Source organism: Oryctolagus cuniculus, chromosome 16 (assembly GCF_964237555.1).
Source record: "Oryctolagus cuniculus chromosome 16, mOryCun1.1, whole genome shotgun sequence".
NCBI lineage: Eukaryota > Metazoa > Chordata > Mammalia > Lagomorpha > Leporidae > Oryctolagus > Oryctolagus cuniculus.
The window spans coordinates 37704286-37722464 of NC_091447.1; the positions used below are offsets into that span (position 1 = coordinate 37704286).

Sequence of the window (18179 nt, forward strand, 5' to 3'; positions counted from 1 at the left end):
ATGTTCAAAATCCCAAGGAAATGATGTGGCTCCACAGGTTTTTGTTTTGTTTTGTTTACTCCTTCCATTTCCTGGGTTTTATAACAAAACTTCACAGCGCTTTCAAAGCACACTCATATCCATGACCTTTACAATCCTTAAAGTAGTTTAGAACCTCCGATACTCTATTTCACAGATGCATAAAGAGAGGACACGACTTTGGTTGGGATTATAGTGAGCACTTGAGAGATTCAGAGGTGGAAAACAGGTCTTCTGGTTTCTAGCCCAGTGTTTTTCCATCACTGTAAACATTGCCTACATAGCAGGAGTCAGGGATGTGACCACTCTGTCCTCGGGCCCTGCAGTTCTTTTCCACTTCAGCCATTAAAGGACTCTGAGCCAATAAGGTGTGTTAGAGAGGTACAGTTAGTGCCTGAGAATTGGTGACCTGCATTCAGGGCAACCTAATGCTGACCCTGGTAAGAGAAGGGCCTGTCTAACGTCCCCGTGTGCTTTATGCACCCAGCGTGCCTGATGGAAAGGCAGGGTGTGGTAATTCATATCTTGCTTTTGGCTTATCTTCTCCATATACTCACCCTCACAGATGTCTTCCATACATTGGTAATTACAGCTTTCAGAGCCAAAGCCTACCAACTCATAATCCACGCAGATGACATACTAAAATCTATTCAAACTTGTAAAGCTGAAGAAAATTTCAGTGCTACTGTACTCAGATTTAAAGAAAAACAGTTTTAGGAGCAGGCAGCCTAGCAATTAAGACTCTGGTTAGGATCCCGGTGTCCTGTATTGCAGTGCCTGGGTTCAATGCCCATCTCAGGCTCCTGACTCCAGCTTTTGCTGATACAGACCCTGGGAGGCAATGGTGACGGCTCAAGTAACTGGATTCCCGCCACACACGCAGGAGATCGCAACTGAACTCCTGGCTTAGACCCCGCCCACTCATGACTGTGCTGAGTATTTTGGGGGTGAACCACCAGATGAGAGCTCTGTCAGTCTGTTTCTGCCTCTCTACCACTGGAAAGGAGAAAAGAGGGAAGGAGGGAAGGGAAGAGGGAGGACAGGAGGGAGAGGGGGAGGGAGGGAGGGAAGGGGGAGGGAGGGAGGCAGGGCAGGGAGGGCAGGAGGAGGAAAGGTGCTTTAAGAAGAGGGAGTCTTTATTTCTATGTCATTGTTAGGCTCCACTGCCTAGATGTGCAAGGTTTCTCATTGATTTGAGGAGGTGCACATAAACATTTGCCTCCAGATTTAATAAGCAGCTTAAAAAACACTTAAGTACGTGTGTAGCTAAGCCCATAGGATTAAAATCAAATGGTTTGACATTGAAAACCTGATCCAAATTAATAAAACCAACATAAAACAGTGAAGTAACTTCTTCTAAGCAAAATGTAAAATCAGTATCAAGAAAGAAGTACAGCATAGGACAGCAGTTGTCTTCCAGTTTAGAGAAGCAGTTCAAAGAGGTTCTTTTTTTTTTTTTTAAGATTTATTTAATTTACTTGAAAATCAGAGAGTTACACAGAGAAAGGAGAGGCAGAGAAAGAAAGGTCCTCCGTTCACCGGTTCACTCCCCAGTTGGCCGCAATGACTGGAGCTGTACTCATTCAAAGCCAAAAGCCTGGAGCTTCCTCCAAGTCTCCCATGTGGGTGCAGGGGCCCAAAGACTTGCGCCATCCTCCACTGCTCTCCCAGGCCACAGCAGAGAGCTGGATCGAAAGAGGAGCAGCCGGGACCAGAACCGGCACCCATATGGGATGCTGGTGCTTCAGGCCAGGGCCCCAAAGAGGGTTTAGTGATAAACCTCAGGTATATATAATGCAGTAGGTATTGGTGTCTGGTTTTTTTTTTTTTTTTTTTCACTGTAGAAAGAATACAAAGTAATGTTACAAAATTAAGAACAGGGTAAACAAAAGGAATAAGCATGTTCAGAATTTAAACTGTGGTAGATATACTATGTACATTATTTCACAGACTCCTCATAGAAATCCTGCAAGACATACAGAAACTGATGGTGACAGAGGGTAGTAGAATCAAGTTAAAAAAAAATCAAAGGTCAAAGCTCTTTACCTGGTATTCAATAATAAGTTCTGTTTCCCTCCAAAGCCTCTGCTACCACAACAAATCACTGTAATATTCAATACTATGTTACGCAAGGCTATGGGATCTTCTTTCCTCATTGAATTCAAGGGTAGTTTCTAGAAAAAAATGAGGGTATTTCCAAAAGTTCCTGGAAAATTGGAATTTAAAGATAATTTTATTTTGGGACAAAGCATTTTGAAATCCATGCATGGTTTTTTCATGACACACGTTTTCTGCAAACTTTTTGAAGTCTCCTTGTGTGTCTAGGATAGAGATACAGTTCTGTCTAGAAATAGAAAAATGGACCACCTTCCTCAAAGAACACCTTCAGTCTTATATTTTAGATTAAAATTCAGGTCAGTACAGTACAGTCCCAGGCTTTACTTGGCACACATTTTTTTTAATCACCAAAGATCTGAGGGCTATAGGGTACATAAGGCTTTAGGTGTTTATAATTTTTAAAGTTGTCTCCACTTGCTTAAATATCCAACAGTAAGGAATTAATATAATAAATTGGAGTATGACCTTACAATGGAATTCTATTATTGTTAGAATTATGTGTTAGAAATGTTAATGACATAAGATGTTTAAGATATGCTGTCAAATGAATAAAAATACTAGAAAACCTAACTATGAAGTATGTTTCTAACTTATAAATATAGATCCATATGTATGTTTTTAAAAAGCTGGCAGAATATATACCTCAATATTCACATTGGCTTCCTGTGAGTATTGGGATAATAGGTGAATTACTTTCATCTCTGGGCTTATCTACATTTTTATAAAATGAACATGTTCTACAAATACAAGAGGGCTTCAAAAAGTTCATGGAAAATGGAATTAAAAGATAATGTGAGGGACTAGCATTGTGGCACAGTGGGTTAACCCACTACTTTGGACACCTGTAGCCTACATGGAGTCCTGGATACTCCATGCTTCTGATCCAACTTCCTGCTTATGTACCTGAGAGGCAGTGGACAATAGCCCAAATATTCCCACACTTGTGGGAGATCCACATGGAGCTCTTGGCTCCTGGCTTGGCCTACCTGTGGCTGATGTGGGCATTGAGGGAATGAACCAGTGGATCGAAGATACCATTCTGTTGCACTCTGCCATTTAAATAAATAAATCTTTAGAAACATTATGTGAATTTTCCTCATATTAATGAGGAATGAGAATTAATGGGAATGGTTTATACACCACATACACATATGTACATACACACACAAAAAAACAAATTTCTGAAAAGGTTTTAAAATTTAGAAATGGAATAACAATGTATTATGGATGTAATTATGTATAGTCTAATTTATTAAATAGCACAGAGCCCATGATAGCAGTAAACTGTCACTCTATGCAACACTGGAAATAAAGTTGGCTCTTCAAGTAATTTCTTATATTGCTGAAATTATCATACATAACTACTAGGGTTTTTTCAGTCCCTATCTAAAGCCATCTACTCAGAATGCACAGAAACTACACGCTAAGCACATGAAACTGTGTGTGTAAAATGGAGACACTAACCATACTCCTGGGTTCTTAAAGCTGTAAATACAATAACCTTTCTAAAGCTCCTAGTACAGTGCATGAACATGGCAAACACTCAATAAATGTCAGCTAACTTGGTGGTTATGCTTTTGCTGATAAGCCAAAGAACAGAAGAGCGCTATAGAAGAAGATGGTTGTTGATCTAAGGCCTTCCTATCAGCCACCTGGCACACAAGGTTTTAAAACAGCCTTACAATTAAGGTAGGTGCTGTCCAAAGGAATCTTAGGCACAGTGTAATTATATAGTTCATCTCATTCTCCATGCCCATCAAGATTTTAAAGAATGCTGAAAACAGGAAATGAAGCCACAATATCACTCGGTTTTTCTTTAATCATTTTGTTATGTTTATATTACTCAAATGACTGAAATATGAAGAAAATGTTAGAACTTTTCTATTTTCTATTTTTATTTGTGATTACAAACAACTTCAAATTTAGATATGCCCTTTACTACAATACAAAAATCACATTTACAATGCTTCTTTGAAAATATGTCCAGGGGCTGGGGTTGTGGCACACTGAGACCCCAGCATCCCATATCTGAGCACTGGTTTGAGTCTTGGTTACTCTGCCTCTGACCCAGCTCCCTGCTCATTCATCTGGGAAAGCAGTGAAAGATGGCCTTGGTACTAGGGCCTCTGCCACCCATGCGGGAGACTCAGATGGATTTCTAGGCTCCTGGTTTCAGTCTGGCCCTAGCTGTTATATCCATTTGAAGAGTGAATCAGCAAATGGAAGATCTCTTTCTCTGTTTATTCCTCTCTCTGTATCATCCTGTCATTCAAATTAATAAAATAAATCTTTAAAAAAAGAATATCAGATCCATTTGGAGACATACACACATCTATTTAAGTGTATTTTAATTATCCGTGTTTGGTAACATTGGAATGGTTAATTTTTTTTAAGGAAAATCATTTTAGTAGGAACCACATTTCTAGATAAGGACCCATTAATCCAGCTATTTCAAAGAACATGGCTTCAAAACACATTTCAAGATCAAGAATGAAGACTTCAGTTAGGCAGCAAGTATGCGAGAGATGCTACAATTATAAGTGATAAGAAAGTGGTTCCAAAATGAGTGGGCTCATCATGATTTAAATTTAGACGTTGGTCTCCCACTCTGACTGAGAGCAGAACCATTTATTTGGAAGGGCAAAAAATCTAGAGGACCTGATGGCAAAAGTTCTTGTTAGCTGGAGAATAAGGATGTCTTCTGCCAAGTACAGTCATTTAAAAAATGCAGTTTGGGGCCACAGCTCACATAGCCACCCAGCCTCTCTGTATCTCATTCTCTGGCCTCCTTAGAGGAGGTCTCCTTAGAAGCCCTCAGGTGATTCCCTCTAGGACCCCTGCTGAGGATGGCCCATCATCCTCCTGGCTATTCAGGCCACCACATGCTTTATTTATTTATTTATTTGAAATGCAAAGTTGCAGAGAGAGGAGGAGAGATAGAGAGATCTTCCATTTGCTAGTTCACTCCCCAGTGGCCCAAGGGCCAGGGACTAGGCTAGGCTGAATTCAAGAGCCCAGAGCTTCTTCCGTGTCTCTTTCTCTCTCTCTCTATCTCTCATCCTCTGTGACTCTTCCTTTCAAATAATAAATAAATAAATAAATTAATTAATAAAACAAACCTGAATCTAGGGACTAAGAGGTAGCCTGAAGGTGAAAGGACAGAACCAGTTGCGCTTGTGGAGGTAAAAGCCTGGTCTGAGATCTTTGTTGACCCCGACGACAAATTACAAGGTGGTGAAGACACTCAAGATCATGGGCATGGCTTCTGCTCCCCTGAGACTCAAGTACAAAGTCCAGAGAGGGAATATTCTCTGAGGAAACACAGATGTCAAAATGCGAACACTGGGCCACTGCTGTGGCATAGCAGGTAAAGCCTCTGCCCGTGGTGCTGGCATCCCAAATGGGCACCAGTTCAAGTTCTGGCTGATCCAGTTCCCATCCAGCTCCCTGCTAATGCACCTAGGAAAGCAGTGGAAGATGGTCCAAGTGCTTGGGCCTCTGCACCCAAGTGAGATACCTGGATGAAGTTCAACTCCAGCCATCTTGGCCATTTGGGAAGTGAAACAGTGGAAGGTTTCTCTCTCTCTGTGTGTGCATTTCTAACTGTGCCTTTCAAATAAATCTTAAAAAATGTGAACATTTTGCTTTTATTTCAGTTCGAAAATACATAAAACATTGAAGATATCCATTCTAATTTGAACCTCTCTGTACATAAATTAAAATGTAGTGGGTGCTAAGAATCTGTTCGTGACCAAATATGAGTATCTTCTACGCCATGTGTAGCTGTTAAGTAAAGGCTGTAGTTCATTTATTATAAGATACTTTTTTCACATTTTAATGTCTCTGGGTTGTGGATCAAACTGAAAATGAATGACATGTCATGGTTTAATTGATGGGATTTTTTTTCTTAGCACCACTTAAAGTAATGGTGCACATGAAGATGGTGTCTTAGATTTGATGAAGGACTTCATCAAGTGCTGAAGTACTTGATGAAGTGTATTCAACAGAGGTTAAAAATCAAAATGCTATCTAGAGTCATGAGGACCTCACAGATGTTTTACTATTTGTGTGTTATGAGTAGGCTGGAAAATGTTCATGAGGCCTGTTCTGGGGAGCAAAGATGACAGGCTCTACTGGGAGGTTCGTGAGTACAGATGATCAGCCTAATGATGTCATCATTGCCCTGATTCTCAGCCAGGTCCCTCCTGCCTCCCTCCCTTAGATCCTAAAGCTGATCCAGTCTCTTCACATGGAGCTGGAGATCACTCATACACTATAGCCCCAGTAATGTCCAGAACACTAGGTAGGTTTCTTTTTTTTTTTCCTTTTTTTTTTTTTTTTTTTTTCTGACAGATAGAGTGGACAGTGAGAGAGAGAAAAAGGTCTTCCTTTTTCCATTGGTTCACCCCCCAAAGGCCACTGCGGCTGGCGCACCACACTGATCCGAAGCCAGGAGCCAGGTGCTTCTCCTGGTCTCCCATGCGGGTGCAGGGCCCAAGGACTTGGGCCATCCTCCACTGCACTCCTGGGCCACAGCAGAGAGCTGGACTGGAAGAGGAGCAACCGGGACAGAATCTGGCGCCCCGACCGCGACTAGAACCCGGTGTGCTGGCACCACAGGTGGAGGATTAGCCTAGTGAGCCACGGCGCCGGCCTAGGTATGTTTCTAGGTGTTCTGTTTATTCAAAGTTGCACTGTACTTTTAAAATATTTGTACTCTAAAAAAATTTTGGAACTGGGGCTGTTGCTGTGGCATAGCTGGTAAAGCTGTTCCCTGCAGTGCAGGTATCTCATATGGGTGCCAAATTGTGTCCCAGACACTGCATTTCCAATCCAGCTCCCTGCTAATGTACCTGGGAAAGCAGCAGAGGATGTTCCAAGTCCTAGGGCCCCTGCACCCATGTGGCAGACCTGGAAGAAGCTCCTGGCTCCTGGCTTCAGTCTGGTTCAGCCCTGGTCATTGCAGCCATTTGGGGGAGTGAACCAGCAGATAGAAGATCTCTCTCTCTCTCTCTCTCTCTAACTCTGCATTTCAAATAATAAAATAAACCTTAAAAGAAAATCTGGAGCCTCATAAGACTCATATGAAGTAAGTGAATTTTAAGACTTTTGACTGAAGCATTGTGGTCACTCAGGCTATCATTCAAAAACAGCATTAGTTCTTCCCAGAGGACTTCATACAGGAACAAAGTGTTCGTCAGTACTAAAGAAGATTAACACTAGCAAGTTACTGTTTTAAAAAATGAATACATATCCACATTTTATATAAAGATATGTAGAGAAGGCTTAGAAGAGTGTGTCAAGAAGACCAGAGTTTGTATTTCCCCCATCTGTTTTTCTAAGCTCTGCACAGCCAAGTGCATACTATGAAAAGATTATGCATGGATTTCAATTTTTTTGCAACAAAATTAATATCTTTTTTTCTTTTTCTATGAATTTTTTGAAGTACTCTTGTATTGCTCTTGCAATAATTGCTCATATTACTCTTGCAGCAATTTAAAAAAGTGAAGATTTTCTTCTTTTTCACAAACTACATGGGGACTATGAAGTACCACTGGAATTGTCAAGGATGCATTTGCTTAATTGTGTCTTTCTGTTGTTACAGGCACGATCCGTCTGGCTAGAAAGCCCAAGTTGGAGTCAGCCATACATGAACCAGCAGGGGCCCCACACTGACATGGATGAAGCAGCTCTTCCCTCCCTACTGACAGAGCTGGGGGCTTCGGCACAGTTCAGTGCTGACACTACACACGTGCATTTACCTTCTCAAGCCAGGCCAAAGAAGGCACAATCTGTTCTGGATTGTGTTCAAAGTGCTGGAGCTGAAGAGTCTCTTATTTGGATGTAACCTCAATCCCTTAAAGCATGAAACCCCCTTAGGACAGACCCTTCCTCAACCCTAACCACACTTGTTCCAAATAAAAAATATTGATAAGCATTATTTGGAAATAAGTGATGTCATAGACAAAATATCCTCTTTTGCTTTGTTGTAATCACAATTGTGGGATATTCTGCCTTCTTTTCCACATATGGAGTAGAAAATTGTAGTTCAGTTTTATGTATTATTCATATACATAACGGTTGATACTTTTCAGGTTCTTTGTTTCCCAAAATCATGCTATTAACATTTTTTGAAATGTAGCTCTTTTCTGTTTTATCTTAGGTGTATATTATCTTATCAACTTTGCAGGGAAAACAGAAACTCTTAGGGTCTGCATTAGTATTTGAAGAGATAAGTTCCCTTTTAGTCCATGCTTAATAATATTATACTACTGTTTAGAAGGAGATAGCAGGCTATGTCTTATACACTTTAATATACTCTTTCATCAAATAATAACATAATTATGATACTAAAAAAACAATAGAACCCATATCAAACTGTTGGCTATGTCCAGTCACTCTATTTTTGCCAACTAAGAATATAGAAAAGCATGCCACAGCCAACATTCCAGTGACTTTAGGAACCTGTACAACCAGTGTCTCTTCCTATGTTGCTCAGACAGCATTTTCCCCCCATGATTTCAGAGGGAGGAGACAGGCGACTCAAAAGGAGAATCTACTGGATGTCTGTGAAATTGAGCAGCAGACCCTCTCTAAGCTTCCCTGGTAAATAAAGATGATCATTCCTTCCTCACGGGGCAGCTGAAACTATGAAACGGAATGATGTAGTTATAGGCAAACACTCTGCAAAGCCCCAGGTTGGCATTATTAGTATTGCTTAAGTATGAATATGGAGCACATCAGGCCAGACCTTTTAAATGCGATGCTTTCGAGGGTGCTTAAGCACTCAGGGTAGCCATTAACTGTAGAGGAGAGAGGCTACACACCACTGACCCCAGCATTACAAGCCCCGTCACCAGAATTTTCTGGTCTGCAGGGTCATTCCTATTCAAAGTAACAGGCACATTCTGCCTCTCTCATAGCAAAGGCGTCTGATGTGGCTGACAGCATCTGGTTTTGTAGCAGTAATCATGGGAACATTCATGGACTGAAGGAGGCTGGTATCCTCTTGGGAAGTTCAGGGAAGTTTTCCCAACTGGGAATCAAAATGCGAAGCAAAATATGATTCAAACAGCTCGGGGCATTAACTGAACACAACACCACAACAACTGGCCAATGGAACACAGATAAACTGTTCCTGTCTCCTCATGCATCTCTAGCTGCTTGTTAACACAGCAATTCCACACCCCAAGTAAGAGAGCCAGACAACTGACCAGACGCCTCCATCACCCTGGCTGTGGGCTGAAGGGTCTGCTCTGTTTGCTGGAAGCAGAAATTCTACTTCCATCAGCTTCTTATTGTGCAGCGACACAGGCAAACAAAGGGGGTTTTCCTGAGCAGCGTGAGTGACAAAGAAATGAGGCAAATTATTGAGAAACTGATGGGCAGTCATTGAAGAGCAACAAACATGATTTATACGTCTGAAGGGACTGCCTTCAGAGGCAAGATGAAAGAGACAAGTCTCCCAGCATGCCCACCCGGCACTAACTAACGCAGACTGGCTCATCGGCCACAAGTACTTGAAGGGTGTAAATAGCAGGGTGGGAGAGAAATTATTTCGTGTGGTCCAAGGGGACAGCAGGAGGAGTGATGGAAATGAAAGTCAAAACAACGATGATTTAGGCAGCTGAGCAAGCCACATGCCCTAATGGAGAGATCTATTATAGACACTGTAGCACCATCCCCAGGGAGGGGTGGCAGCCCCATCACTTGCGCCATTTACAATTGGAAAAGGCACTGAAAAAGTAGATCGGTATACTGGAGAGGGAAAAACCACCACAGGCCCTCAGAGGATCAGTGGGATGACATAATAGGTCTTTTCCATCTCAAATTACTGTGATGCGGTTTGTGTGCACGGGGACCTGCTAGAAAATTCTTTTCATCATTTCGACTTCTTTACAGTTACTGCAAGGTCTTGGTGAAGAAACGATAATAGGCAATGGAGAGCAGTTTCTGCATTGTAAACAGGAGCCTACAGTGGATGGGTATGTGAGTGTGAAGGCAGAACAGAATACAGTAAGTTCAGATTATGATTCCAGTGTAAATAAATACACACATATACTAACTGGGACACAAGACAATACCTATATAATGACAGAGACCTAAAACAAATGGTCGCATTTGGATGCAGCATGTATAAATGAAAGTTCAAGGAGTTTGTCCTCTAATCCAGAAAATAAATATGCAAGTACTTAAAATGTATCTCTTAAAAAAATTAGAAATAACTATATTGTCTTTTAACCAGCAAGAAACACAGACTGTGTAAGAACTTTAGGATCCACATGTTGATTGTGTTTATGCTGCGTTTCTGTCCGCAGCTGCAGTTGTAATTAGCAACTGACACATTCTGAAACCCAAGGTGGCCTAGAAGGGCACATGTGGGTACAAGGTTGTGCCAACTTGGACAACTGCAACAGAAAGCAACAGGCACAGTTCGGGCAGATGGAAACTGGGGCATACAGGGAAGGGCTGGTGTGACCGTGATTGCTCGAAGGAGCACAGCTGTGACCATCCCAACCCTTCTCAGCCACAGGATGACACAGAAGCAGAGGACAAAAATGGCAAGAGGGTGGCAGGAGGGAACATCAGCGAAAAAGAAAGCAAAAGAATAGAGAATGGGAAACCCACAGATGTAAGCTCTTTGCAGGTGGAGGGTATCTCAGTTCCTGATAAAAATAGTGAGCGTGGCGGGGTAGAAGTCAGACTTGGTGTTCTGGAAGACTGAAGTTTGCTGCAAACAAATTCAGGGTTTGACCTACAGCTGACAGATATAGGTCAACCCTCAGCCCACTGCTCTCAGCAGCTGTAGCCAATGGAAGGCAGAGCATGCTGGTTTAAGCTGCAGCTAATAGATGGAAATCAACCTAACCCCATTTCCTGCCCCTGCTGTCCTCACTTGTCTGTTCATGGCCAATTCAGGCACAGGTCGAGCTGCCCGCCTGCTGGAACTGCTCAGACTGATGAGTGGAATCTGTTGCTGACATAAATATTCCCATCCCATCTAGGTGAAAGTTAGATTTCTAGGCCTCTAAAAGGAATACAATGTGCAATATAATTCTTGCTCATTAGCCTAAGTGCTAGCCTCAGTTCACAGAACCAAAAGAGACTTTAATGATCCTTCACTTCAAAATTCAGAGGAAATCTCCAAAGGGGGAAATCCATGACAGAGGTCTGTTTTAAGATAGGATTCAGCAACAGTTAAGTGACTCGGCCCAGGTTCTTAAGAGAGGTGATGGTGAAGGCAGAAAGAAAACTGAGGGAGTGATCTGAGAATAAACAGAGAAATTATGAAATTAAATCTGAAGAAAAAAATCATCACTGAATCACATTGGCTTAAACATCTGTTGAAAAACCTCAGTTCAGTAACAGATACTGCTTTGTGCTAGGTGTTCAGATCAGTCTTAAAATTGAGTTCAGATATTTTCCTATGTTTACTTTTTTTGAAAACCTGCCCAACCCCTTCTCCTCAATGAACATGACATTAAGTCAGGCTCAGTCTGGTCATCTACGGCCTCAACCCTTTACTTGCTGTGGCAGGCAAGAGCCTGTTGAGCTGAATTAGGTTGATTTAAAAGAACACACAATAAAATGCTAAATACTCCGTTGCAGCTACATATATTACCACAGGATTTTATGTTTTTCATTTTCCCCCTGCGTTCCAGCTCAATCTGTGTTAAACTAGAACACAAGAAGCTGAGCTTTCAGTAACTCAGGATCTTTTCATTTAAATAGTTTCTTTCCACAATAGCCAAAATATGGCATCAATCAAGGTGTCTATCACCAGATGAATGGATGAAGAAAATGTGGCAAATATACACAATGAATTATTATTCAACTATTACAAAGAGTGAAATTTTACCATTTGCAGCAAAATGGATGTAACTGGAGGACATCACATTGAATGAAATAAACAGGACACAGAAAGATGAACACTGTTATGTTCTCCCTTATATGTGGGAGCTAAAATTAAAAAAAAAGAAATAAAAAGAAATGCCTCTGTGTATTAGTATTGCTAGTTGTTGCCAAACTTTGTTTTATATTTTTGTCGAACTAATGGTTAAGAATGTTATACTACCATAGTTTTAATGATCTCTGATTACTTTGAAATTGACTGCATATAGATGAAATAGTTGTTTTTCTATTTGATTATTGTTTATAGCCCTTGCCCACATTTCTGCTAAACTAGGGTCTTTTTGCTTTTAACTTGTTGAACTTTTATTTACTGGTGCATTAAGCCCTTGAATGCAATGTAAATTAAAGATACATTATCTGAAAATTGAAGGGGAGAAGGGGGACACGGAGAAGGGAGAAGGGGTAAAGGGGAGAGAGGGAGAAGATACTGATTATATTATTAGAATTGTATCTGTGATCTATATTGAACCTGTTAAAAACTAAAAAAAAAGAAACAAAAAAAGAAAACAAATATTTGTTTTCATTATCTTAAGAGAGCAAATGAATCCATAGACTACTTTTCTCATTACTTGGGTTTCTAGAGGATATTTCTGACTAAAAGCTCTCTATGTTTTGAAATAGCATGTTACTTTATATTCTTTGTGTTTAAATAAATATAATTGGGCTTGTGAAAGAAAATTTGGAAAATATTGAAAAGAAAATAAAAACCACCTATAGGCTTACCACACAGTGACAACCACATGAATAGTCTTGTCTGTTTCCTTCCTATTTCTCCATGTACACTTTCCAAAATTTGGTATAAGTGTTTTCAAGATTTTCATATATTGCCAAGTTGCCATCCAGAAAGATTAAATCAGTTTGCAATCCATTTTCAGTGACTAGTATGATTTTATAAAAGCAAGCTTTAAATTTGAGAGTTGAAAAATGATGCCTCACTACTGTCTTTATTTTGCTGTATCTTTCCCATGTGGTTTTGGCCAATGATACTGAGCATCGCCTTTGACTTCTCAACAACAACATGGCTTCTGGACCTAACGCTAGCTCCAGAAATGGGTCCTGTCTAATACAAACCAAACATGGGAAACCAAAATATCTTTTGCCAGTGAATGGCTTAAAATCAGAACATGGCATTTCTCTGGCAGATTTGACCCAGATTGGTCCTCAACTGAGTCCATAAGGCTGAGAAGAAGTACTTGTGTTTCACTGCTAGCAAAGAGACACCACTCCTCTAGTGGGTGTGAAAAGCAAGCATGTTGCCTCTCCTCACCCCTCAGCCACACCCCAGTTGCTGCTGGGTGTCCTCTTGTGATCCTAAGGGAAGCCAGCCTGGCTTTTTGGTCCTATAAAATATGCATTTCCTTAGTGTTTAGGTCCATTGGATTTGTGGTTCCAATTTCTACAGTGAGAAGTTACATAACCCTTCATATTCTAGGGAATGTTTTTATTGTTTGATTTATTTTTGCCAGTTTCTACTGGGTGTTTTCAGTTTTTTGACTACTGATGTGGCAAGAACTCCTTTGAGGATATAATTGTATTTCTGTTTACATTATAAGTACCTCTCTAAGTTTATCACTTGTTTATTATTTTCTCTTTATTGTTATTTATAATTGTAATATAATAAAAACAATATTTTTCTTTGTGATATATTCCATTGCTTTTGTTCTTACTCATAGGAGGAGGGAGGCAGGGAAAGAGGGAGAGGGAGAGTTTGAGGGAGAGGAGGAAAAGGAGGAGGGGAAAGAGAGAGACAGAGAGAGAGAGAGAAACTACCAGGTGCCAAGCACTAAGAATATAGCTGTGAGACAAAGAAGACAGTCCCTCATGGAATCGCAGGTAGGGCAGACACTAGTTGAAAATCTATGCAAAGATTGGGAGCTGCTAGTAGAAATGTCATATGAAGGGAAGGTGCACAAAATACCAGGCCTTAATAGGAGCATTAGAGCTAATTATAACTAAATCAGGAGAGGCCTCCCTGAGGAAGGGCGACTGGAGTTAGGTAGCTGAGTAAGGGCATTACAGACAGTTAAACCTTAGGTCTTGCTCAAGAGCAAACACAGGAGGGGCTTGACAGATGAAGCTGGAATGATCAGGAGGTCTGGAGATGGAGGTGAGGCCAGTAAGTTCATGCTACAGTTATAGCTCCCTCCTACAAGCTACAGGAAACCACTGCAGGTGTCATCTTGGAAAGCCACATTACCTTTACCCTTAACATCTAATCTAGTCTGGAGTTCTACTGACTTTGTTTCCTAAATCCATCTATCCATTTCAATTCAGTCACTTCTCTCCATCTTCACCAATACTACTTTAGACCATTCTGCCACCACTGCTGCCTTGATTGATAGAATGGTTCCCTCAATGATCTATTTATACCTCCTCTTTCACCACTGCAATCCATCCCTACATGGTTATCATTAAACAGATCTGCCACTGATATCATCTGATGACACAAAAAACACTGAAAGATCTAATATACCACATAATGGCTATATTAAATAATATTGTTCTGTTCTCAAGATTTCTGCTAAAAACAGTTGATTTTAGGTATCCTTGCCACACAAAAACTGGGTAATTGAGGCAAGGTTAACTTGCTTGATTGTAGTGAATTTTCACTATCTATGCTTATCAAAATATAAGTATACCTTAAACATAGATGAGAATCATTTTTTAATCCAAGGGAATAAATTTGTATTGTTAAAAAAAAAAAAGAAAGGTGACATTGAAAGAGGACTGTGTTTTTTTGTTGTTGTTAGTTTGAATTTTGAAAGGGATATATATGGAGTGGGAAGCTCAGGAGTTCAGTTTTTGGCTGATGAGTCTGATTGCCTTGGGATGTCCAAAAGCAGAATCCAAGTGGGAGGTGAATGCTAGGGAGATGTTTTCTGCTTGCCCATCAGCAGCCACTCTCCACGCCTCTCCAGAAAAACTGACCTGTATGGAATGAACCAACATCCTATGTATCCTAGCATCTGGCTCCCATGATTTCTCACTTCTAGTTGTGGTGGCAGAAGAATAAAGGAAGAGAATAAATGCTCAGTATGTATTTCATGTTCTCTCTCTCTCTCACTCTCTCTCTCTCCCCGCCCCTCCCCTCCCTGCAACTTTGGACCTTATTGCTCCTCTAGGCTTAAGCCATAATACTTCCCTGAGACATTATACCACTATCCTTTGTTGTTTTTCCTAAATCCTTTGTCAATGATCTCTTAATAAAAATCTCTCATTTTGAGGAAGCCACCTAATTGCTGCGTGTATTACAGCTTAAATTTATGAGTCACCTGAGTAGATATGGTAATTGGAGCCCTAGGTAGGAATGAGGATCCCTTGGGAGAGAGTGTGGAGAAAGAAGGGACCTGAGTAACTCACACATATAATGACTTTGAGAAGAGGATAATCCTGCAAAGGCACTGGAGAAATAGAGCCCAAAGTGATGGGAGAAAAACTAAAAAGCATGTTATGAAAGCCAAAGGAAGTGAAGGGAAGAAAAAAAGGGTTAGTAATCAAGACTATCAGTTGGTTCTGCAGCAAACACCATTCTGAGTCTGTTTGATATTTTCTGTTATCTTCTAGTTATAGCGCTTTTAATTTTGTTTATTTCTTTAACTTATTTAGAATTTACTTTGGAATTGGTGAAGGTGCAAACTCCATTCCTTTCTTTAGTCATTATACAAATGTTATTTATTACATGATTCATCGTTCTTCTCTATTACAATTACTTCATCATCTACAGTGTTTGAAAGTACAAAGAGATGCTTAAGTACTTTCTATTAAATGTTTAAGAGCTTCCTGTTTGTACCATATTGGTGAATGGCTGTCACATCATCATCCATTTTAATATGCATTAGGGCAGGGCTAGTGCTGTGGCATAGTGGGTAAAGCTACCACCTGCAGTGCCGGCATCTCATATGGGCACCAGTTCGAGTCCTGGCTGCTCCACTTCCAATCCAGCTCTCTACTATGGCCTGGGAAAGCAGCAGAAGATGGCCCAAGTCCCATGCACCCTCATGGGAGACCAAGAAGAAATTCCTGGCTCCTGGCTTCAGATCGGCTCAGCTCCAGCTGTTGCAGCCATTTGGGAAGTAAATCATTGGATGGAAGACTTCTCTCTGTCTCTCTCTGTTTCTGACTCTTTGTAACTCTGCCTTTTAAATAAATAAATAAATAAATAAATCTTTTAAAAAAATATGCATTAGGGCAAGTCTGACCTCTTGTTTCTCAATTTTCAGATTTCTATTATCACAGTTCAATGGATCCCTCCAGATGAACTTTAGAACATTTTTATCAATCAAAAAAAAATTCTATTGGGATTGTGCTTGAGATTGTTTTAATCCTATAAACTAAATTGGGAAGAATTTAACCTTATTATATTTAGTCTTCTTAGCCAGAAACTTGATATACTTATCTTCAAGTTTTATTTTGTAACTCTAATAAAAGTGAAATCATTTTCTTCAAATAATAAACATATTTTATAAAATGTTTCATATTCTTCTTTCTGATTTTCTTAGGTATTCTTTGTTATTCTTCAACTGATTTGTTTTTTGCTATAACAATAATAAATCATGAATAATCCTAACACCCAACATCCAGATCTCCAGCACTTTTTAAACTTCTGTGTGTCTACTACTTTTTATATTTTTATACAAGGGTGTTTTATGTGTTCCTTATACGAATGAGATATTATACTGCTCTGTAACTTCCTTCTTCCATCTCTTATATGAAGAGTATCTCCTCACAATAGTACATGCACTTTAACTCACCCTCCTTCATGGCTGCATACGGCATAGCTCTACCTTTACTTATCTAATTAGTCTCTTATGGAACCTTTGCTGTTTCTGGCATGGAATAATGCTGTGAAAAACCTCTTTTACCTCCTCAACTCCAAGGAGCTTTGAAATCTTATTTTATTAAATATTAGATGCATACAAAACAATATTTATAGGATAAATGCTTGGGGCCGGCGCTGTGGTGCAGCAGGTTAACGCCCTGGCCTGAAGTACCGGCATCCCATTTGGGCACCGGTTCTGGTCCCAGCTGCTCCACTTCTGATCCAGCTCTCTGCTGTGGCCTGGAAGAGCAGTAGAAGATGGCCCAAGTCCTTGGGCTCCTGCACCTGCATGGGAGACCCAGAAGAAGCTCCTGGCTCCTGGCTCCTGGCTCTGGATTGGCACAGCCAATCCGTTGTGGTCAACTGGGGAATGAACCAGCGGATGGAAGACCTCTCTCTCTCTCTGTCTCTCTCTGTGTAACTCTGACTCTCAAGTAAAAAATAAATAAATCTTTAAAAAATGAAGCATTTATTAGATATTAGATGCAAAAAACAATATTTATAAGATAAATGCTTAAAAATAAGCATAACACCACAATGTATCACTGATGTACCCAGCATCCTGTTAAAAGAATATCAAGCATTTAAGCCTCTACATGTCTCTCTCTGATCCCATTCTTCCTGATTATTCTCTACATATTGTTTCTACTTTACCACATGCAAGTTTCTACTTTATCACCTGAATATTGATAGTAAATAATTCTGCATGATTTGAACTTTAATTGGAATTTTACTGTATGGATCTTTCTTCTTCCATTTAGTATGCTCCTAAAACTCGTGCACTTTTTTTTTTGCAAATAACTACAATTTTCACTGCTGTATAGTATTCAATTATATGAATATATCATAATTTTCAATACATTCTACTTTGATGAATGGCTTTTGCTATTACCACTAGTGTAACCAGAAACATTCTTGTACTTGTATCATAGTGTATAAGGGTTTTTCTCAGTCAACTATTGAAGAGTAGGACTATTGGGTCAAAGGGCATGCATATTTCCAACCTAACAGTAAATGACAAATCATCTTCCAAAATGTTTGGAATAATTTACACTCCTATCAACAGTGCCTAAGAATTCAGTGGGGGTTGGCATTGTGGTACAATGAGTTAAGCCACTGCATGGTACACCCACCCATATCAGAGTGACAGTTCAAGTCCTGGTTTCTCTACTTTTGATTCAGCTCCCTACTAATGCACCCCAGGAAGCAGCAGATGGCAACCCAAGTACATGTGTCTCTGTCACACACCTGCAAAACTCTGATGGGGTCTGGGCTGCTGGCCTCAGCCTGGCCCAGCCTTGGCTGTTGTAGG

General features: G+C 40.3%; 1 long non-coding RNA gene across 1 annotated transcript in view; it reads left to right on the plus strand.

Moving 5' to 3' along the window:
- The window catches only part of LOC103349465 (uncharacterized), a 21206-nt gene extending 13129 nt beyond the window's left edge, over window positions 1-8077 (plus strand). Inside the window, exon 3 of the long non-coding RNA XR_517644.4 lies at window positions 7742-8077. This is a non-coding gene — a long non-coding RNA (uncharacterized lncRNA). The remainder of the gene's footprint in view (window positions 1-7741) is intronic.
- The last annotated feature ends 10102 nt before the right edge of the window (window positions 8078-18179 follow it).